The sequence below is a fragment of the Myotis nattereri genome (assembly GCF_964212035.1).
Source record: "Myotis nattereri genome assembly, chromosome: 15".
Taxonomy (NCBI): Eukaryota; Metazoa; Chordata; class Mammalia; order Chiroptera; family Vespertilionidae; genus Myotis; species Myotis nattereri.
In genome coordinates this window covers 53,035,757-53,042,667 of record NC_138090.1, presented here as the reverse complement: position 1 = coordinate 53,042,667, position 6,911 = coordinate 53,035,757, and positions in this window count along the sequence as shown.

Here is a 6,911-nt window from a genome sequence, read left to right as displayed (position 1 = left end):
GAAAAATACTTTTCCTTGCTAATCAAGGTGGAATCCATTAGGCTCCCTGCCACACTACCAACCACATATTCATCCCTATAAGTTCAGTGCAGCAGGTATAAGGGCTGCACGGAGAGAAGCCGGCAGTGCAAGCAAAGGACAGCAACTACCCAGAAAACTGGAAATCACCCAGTGCCCAAGGTCCACATGTGAGGACAGAGTGCACCTGGGAAAAGGAGTCTGGGGAAGTGCAAAGCCAAGTCCAGGTCATTCATGAGAGCGAGGGTCTTACCCAGGGAGGATATAAGTTCAAAGTTCTCCAGCATCACATTCAGGTACAGCTGCCTCTGATCCTCATCAAGGAGGCTCCACTCCTTCCTGGAGAAGTACAGGGCAATGTCCTCAAAGGTCACCCCAATCTGTTAGAATGGAGACAATTGAAACCAGAGCTGTCTCTTTGAGAACCAGTAATTCTATTCCTTACACACATGTTCCCCACCTCAACCTCCTCTAGGGCACCCCAGTCTAGTGTGGACACCAGGCCCTAATGCCAGTGCAGGCTGCTCTCTCATCACAGTCCCATTACTCACTGCATGGCCCTCAGCAGAGCAGCTGGGTTGGGAAGGGGGACAGCACAGAAACACTATCTAAGCTCTGGGCGATGCCTGCAGGGCCCCAGCCTTCCTGCCAATCAACACCACTGCAGTCTCCCAGATCCTGCCTCCAGGACAAAGACAAACATTAGCTTATGCCTCACCCTTATGTCCCCACACCAGGTCCGGGACCATCAGCTCACACTTCCTCCAGATGTGCACACCACTGGGTAATGTTCATCCCCTTCCCATGTTCAGACCCCAGGTTCACACCCTCAGCTCTGCCCCCTTCCTGCTCCAATGCCACTGCATGTCGCTGGACTCACCCATGAACTTGGCATATGGCGTGTAGAGAGCTTGGAGTCCAGCCGGATCCAGTACCACCCCAGACCCCTAATGGCCCCACAGCTGGGAAAGCCCGGACTGAGTCTGTGCCGTCCTCCCTGCAGCCTCTGATCTTGGCGTCATTAATCACCACCCACATCCTCATGGGAACCTCAGATACTGGTCACCCCCGTCCTCTCTGCCCTGCACTTGCTGTGTCCTCAGAAGCCACAACACTCCTCTCTCCCCTCCGCCTTCCTCACGGTCCTCCACGCGGGACTGAGCTGCAGGACGGGACAGGCGCCCGCACCCGGGGATGCCCTGTTCGGTGTGAGGAGGCGGTGAGGTCCCGGGGACTCGCACTCACCTGAGCCCAGCGACTCAGCGCGGGCGCCACCATTGCACTCAGTGGAGGAAGCAGGGCGGGAGCGGCGGGAGCAGAGGCAGCCGCGGGAAGGGCGGTCCCTGTCCCGGCCACGGAGCGGGTCACCCGCGTTACCACGTCCATCTTCACACCCGCGCGTGTGCTGTGTGCACCACAGCTCTCCCGGCTTTTCCCTCGGGGCATCTCCACTAGGGCCTAGCGATCTGGAATCTCGGATGAGGTAGCGGCGGTAACCTGAGTCCAGACAAAACGCCGCATGGAGACACCGGAAGTCCCGCCTCCCCTAGCTTCGCCGGAAATGCGTTTTCTGACCCTTCATTGGTTGCCGCGTGGTATTTCACATTTGGTCTTTGCATAGTGTGAGTCAGTCCAAGGCCAGGTAGAGGGTTGTCCGACCTCACTCCAGGAGAAAATACCCAGATCCGCCTCTGGAGAGGCTAAGAGATGTCCCATCCTCATGAAAGAGTCATCTTGAAAATGGCTAAAGGAAGTTGTCATCTTTTCCTGCTGAAGGGACTTGAGTACGTGCAAATGAAACACATGATCTCTGAGCCCAATACAGCGACTCATAATAAAGAGGTATGAATGCATTAGAGTCTAGAACATTTTATACAAAAATGACCTACTTACACCATCATATATGAATGGGAAAAATATAATACAGAAATGTAGGACAGACTTTTGAAATAAAAAAGAACTAAGACGCATAATATAAACTTTATTTTATTTATTTGTAGATAAATAGGGACAGATACAGACACTATAAGAAAGACACATCCACTGCAGCTGAGATGATGGCGTTCCCCTGAATACGGGGAGAATACATCTTAGAAAAATCATCATAATTGCAACAATGGAAAGAGCACCTTCAGCTGATTCTCCCTGGTCCTCACAGTGTACCCACCCCAGGCTCTGGAGCCAGAACCCCATGTTGGAATCCAGGCTCTTATACCAGACACACGTCTGTTGAGTAAACTTGCAGAACCTCTGTCAGTTCTCTGATCCTTGATGTTGCCAGCAATTTGAAATTAGTTTCCACTTCCCAGGTGGTTGTGAGAAATGAAAAAGAAAATGCTCCAAGAGCTAATCCTGGAATCCTCTCACCAGCAAGGACTCAGTTGGTTTTCATTGATCTTCAGAGATTAAGGTAAGTGCCAACATCACCTTCATGTCACTTTCAGCCAAATGAGATTCAGGGAAGCTCTAGGAATCACCTGGAGATTTGCAGGTAAAGAACCCACACTGAGACCTCAGGGCCCACAGCACCTGCCTCCCTGCAGGTGGGTCAGAGGCTTCTCAGGAGCCTCATTTTTTTTCTCAAGCACACCCCAAGTCAAGGTGTTTGTCAGCACTGAGAGAGTGAGGAATGTCTGGCCCGAAATGTCTCTATACTCAGAGGCTAGAGCTGCCTGAGCCCAGTCAGGCCACCGGCAGAGATGTCTCACTGCAAAGAGACATTTTAGCATTTGTCCTCCTCCAGCAGCTCAGGGATAGAGCAGTTTGCGGAGGAGAAAACTAGAGGAAGGGATGGTTTCCCCGTGAGTCCCAGTGATATTTGGAAATCTGGGATTCAAATCCAAAATGCCTGACCCGGGGTATAAGGAGTCTGATCCCTGCCCCCCATTTCTCTCTGCACTGGCTTTGGGACTCTAAAACACCCTGCCCATCCTGATGCCAACTGGTCCCCCTGAGAGACCTGTTCCAACCCAAGAACCCCCATCACAGGAGACCAGGAAAATGCAGAAGACTACAAAGCAAGAGCTTATCATAAGCATGATCAGATGACTGGTGTTCTGAAAGCAATAGAGAACGTTAATAGTGCGGGTGAAAATGAAAAGCGTCCATTGCATTGTGCATAGCAGGAGAAAAGTAAAAAACATTAGGACATAACATTCCAACAAGAAAAGCCTTTATTCCATAAAGCCTAAAAAGGCACCACAGGAAATCCCAATATCCATCTTGGTTGTTTCACTCTCCTTTTGTTAAACAGCCAAAACTCACAGCAGATTAGGCAGAACCCATGCCCAAACATTTTAACAAAGATACAGAGTTAGCAAGAACACACCCTAGGAAAGGCTCACCGTAAATCCTTAGGACAGTGGTTGGCGAACTCATTAGTCAACAGAGCCAAATATCAACAGTACAACGATTGAAATTTCTTTTGAGAGCCAAATTTTTTAAACTTAAACTATATAGGCAGGTACATTGTTATTAACTTAATTAGGGTACTCCTAAGGCTTAGGAAGAGCCACACTCAAGGGGCCAAAGAGCCGCATGTGACTCGGGAGCCGCAGTTTGCCGACCACGGCCTTAGGAGAAAGCAAAGAACAGTGAGGTAGCATGACAAAGTTTTAAAAGTGTCTAGCCCTAACCAGTTTGGATCAGTGGATAGAGCAGCCGTGGGCAAACTACGGCTAGCGGGGCGGCCCATTTGAAATGAATAAAACTAAAAAAAAAAAAAGACCGTACCCTTTTATGTAATGATGTTTACTTTGAATTTATATTAGTTCACACAAACACTCCATCCATGCTTTTGTTCCGGCCCTCCGGTCCAGTTTAAGAACCCATTGTGGCCCTCGAGTCAAAAAGTTTGCCCACCCCTGGGATAGAGCGTTGGCCTGTGGACTCAAGGGTCCCGGGTTCAATTCTGGTCAAGGGCATGTACCTTGGTTGCGGCCACATCCCCAGTAGGGAGCGTGCAGGAGGCAGCTGATCGATGTTTCTCTCTCATCAATGTTTCAAAGTCTCTATCCCTCTCCTTTCCTCTCTCTAAAAAAAATCAATAAAATATATTTTTTTAAAAAGTGTCTAAATAAAAAACGATTGACCAAACCAAGTATTCTCTAATATGAAGAGGAATTGAGTCCCTCATACGCTGCTGGAAAATGCACACAGGCCAATTGCCGTAAGCCAATTCCAGCATCACAATTGCAAGAGTTTCATCAAAAGGTTGATGGAACTTGGGGACTCCCCAAGGGCTGAGTCACATATGTTGTCACCTATTGGGAATGACTGAGGGCATTTCCCCAAACCTGAAAAGGGATGATTGCTTGCTGCCAGACAGCTCAGGGCATCTTAATCTACATGTTATTGCCTCCTACTGGCCAAACACCTGAACAGCCGTAGGCAAATTCCCCCATGTTCACAATGCTTGTGTATGTGGAAACCCTACCCTTTGAAGTGTATATCTATGCCTAGCATTAGGACAAATTGTGTTAAAAAAAGAGAGGGGTTGTTGTGGACCATCGTTCGCGAGAGTAAGACCACTGACTCCAATTAGGTCTTAAGCAGCAAGCAAGGATTTATTGAAAACTGGCCAGTGACTGCCATAGGCATTTTTTCCTACGTCAGCCCAGAACCTGGTTCTAGGCCAGCCTTTTATACACAGAAACTATCAAACGGTTGGCTAAACATACACAAAGTTACCTGGGATACAGCCAGGGCTACATTAATCAATACTGCCCCATTACCAAGGTATTATTAATCAACTTTGCCCCGTTGCTCCAACTACTAATAAACTTGCCCCGAACCCTAGACTACCCTCAACCACAGTTGGTTCCATTTCCCCAGTAACTGCCAACATACCTGAGAGGGACATTCAGAGGTTAAGAGGAAGCATTGTGCTAGCCTTGGAAACTGGAGTGTGACCTTCTTCCTTATTCTATGTTAGCCAGTTGCCTTTATTTTATAAGGGGGGCTTAACTGTAACAGGGTCCTGAGATGAGGAGAACTTAGTTTCTTTAGCTAGGCTACTCTGACCCCCAAATGCCTTTCAAAATTATGCTTCGTTCCTGGACTCTTTATTAAGTCACACCAGCCCTTCTCCAGATTGCTGAACCCTTTTAGATGCTGGAACAAGAACCCCGGTGGCCAATCAGTGTCAATCACTACTTGCACGTATCTATAAGTTAAACATTCACCTATCCAACAATTCAAAACTATTGACAAGGGTAAATGAAACATATCCTCATAAAGAGTTCTACAAAAATTGTTTGTAGCAGTTTAAATACAGTCAGAAATTAGAAATAAGCATAGGAAATGAATAAAGCATGCTAAATTCAAAGATAAAAACATTTTTCCACAAAAAAGGTGAGCAACAGATATATCATTAATAAATCTCTAAACATTTATGCAATGTAAAGAGCAAAACAAACAAACAAACTTCAGATTCCCATCATATAAAGTTCAGAAATTGCAGTTATCTATTAAGATGGAATGTGAATTAGTGGTTCCGTGAAAAGCTATTAAGGGCAGAGAGATTCAAAAATGACTTATTGTCATTTATCCTCCTTAATGCATATGTGGGTTCCTCAAATTTTGTACTTGACATGTCATGCTGAAAACCAAGATCAACAGTAATTAATATAAATGCGAGAAGTCCAGTCAGAAGGCTGAATTTGGACTCTTTGATATTCACAGGGTGAATATTTGCATTTTATTACCTACTGCTGACTCAATGGCTTAAAGCAAACTCCCCCAACCTGATAATCTTACTGTTTACTAAACATTACCATTGATATGTCTGTTTGCATTCCTAAAAGGCAATTGTGTATTCTAGTAACTAAAAGCAGACAGGAATGGCTTGACTACTACAACTAAGCTTTCCCCTAGCTTCTCTCATAATTCCAAATTCATATTTCTTGTCTTGTTTTTTAATTTGCATGTCAGCTCTTTCTCCAAGCTTTTGAACCTGAAAGCGACGCTGCCTGTGGCTTTTCACAATGTCAGTTATTAATGAAACCATTTTAAAATTGGTTCAAGGTAAAAGAAACTTGCATGTCCCATTTTTTTTGGAAATCGGATTTGACAAGTTGATATTCAATCCCTATTCTCATGCCCCGTGAAAGAGAGGCTAACCTCAGTGACAGCAAACAGCAAACAATGAAGGGCTTTCACCCAAACCAACAGGAATGCTCCCCTGGTTCACAAGTCACATCCTGACTTAGAGATGCCCCCTTTTTTACAAATAGATTCTTATTAATTCCGTAGGAAGGGAGAGAATAGAAACATCAATGATGAGAATCACTGATCAATTGCCTCCTATATTGCCCCTCCTGGGGACTGACCCCGAAACCTGGTCATAAGCCCTTACTAGGAATCGAACCTAGGACCCTTCAGTCCGCAAGCCAAAGCTCTATCCACTGAGCCAAGCCAGCCAGGGCACCCCTTTTCTTTATCATTCTATTTGTGCCAAGGCACCAATGGCTCTGACGTGAAACTCTCAGAGGCCACAGAAAATACTCGTAAACATGCGTGGAGATTCTCAGATCTGTGTACATGTCACCCTGCAGTGTTTTCTTCAAACAGTTCTGAATGCACATTCATAAGCTCATTCCATCTCGATGGCAGCAAATTCTTCCAACACCATGTAGGCCAGTGGTTCTGTAGCAATCATGGCTGCCCTCACCCCTATGGTCCTTCAACCAGTAATCATCACCCATGGAATTATAGGCATTAGGGCGAATAATCCTTGTTAAGACCTGGGCAAGAGACCTCCCCCCCCCCCCCAAATGGAAAATAATTCATGTTTTTTCCAGATGGAACTGAGGTTGGCACAGCTAGCCACTCTTTGGAGTGATCTCCTGAAACTCTCCTAAAACTCATAGCATCAGGCTTAATATGAGAGCTGG